Raw genomic sequence first — 757 nt, 5'->3', positions numbered from 1 at the left:
GGTTACTGCTGAACTTTTTTTCTTGGGAGGGAAGGGCTAGCTTACGAGTTCCTATGAATGTCTGATAGCGTGATGCATGGCTGCGTGGGGGCCTCCAAATATGGGTTACAAACTCGTTCTTGTTTTAAATATTTCTGCTTTGTCCAGTTGGAAACTTTTCAGGAGAAGTTGTTTTATAGGTGAAAAGGCTTTTGGGAACCGGTAGCTCAATCCAGTGTATTGGCATGGAACTGGAAAGTAGAGAGTGCCTCTACCATCATACCTTGCTGGGGTCATTTGACCCCAGCAGTTTTCCTGGCCTAGAGTAGGGGGGATGAACCTGATTCTCTCACAAGGTCCCTTCCAAGCCTAAACTTCCGTGAATCCCTAACGACTCTGCAAGGCAGGTGCCAGTCTTTCAGAATTCCTTTTGACTCTGGTCCACATCACTTTACAGCAAGTTTAGTCAGCACTACTGGTCAGGGGTGCCCTACTCCTGGCCTGCAGACTAGATCTGGCTAGTGGAGCTGTGTAATTTGGCCTGCGGGTCTCTGCATGGGTTTGAAGGGGCCACTCCTATGTAGCTTTTTTAGGCCCTGGCTGGGTCAGCATTGTGCAATGTAGTTGCAGACCGAATTCAGTCCAAAGACAGACCTGGCACTGCTCATCCAACCTTGGCACCACTGTTGTAGGTAGCTTCCTTTCCTTTTAGATTAAGAAGGTATGCTAAATGTCTTGGGGTGCAGTCAATAGGGCTTTTCTATAGATATCAGTAGGC

This window comes from Alligator sinensis, unplaced genomic scaffold (genome assembly GCF_000455745.1).
Source record: "Alligator sinensis unplaced genomic scaffold, ASM45574v1 scaffold557_1, whole genome shotgun sequence".
Taxonomy (NCBI): domain Eukaryota; kingdom Metazoa; phylum Chordata; order Crocodylia; family Alligatoridae; genus Alligator; species Alligator sinensis.
This window is presented reverse-complemented; position numbering follows the sequence as displayed.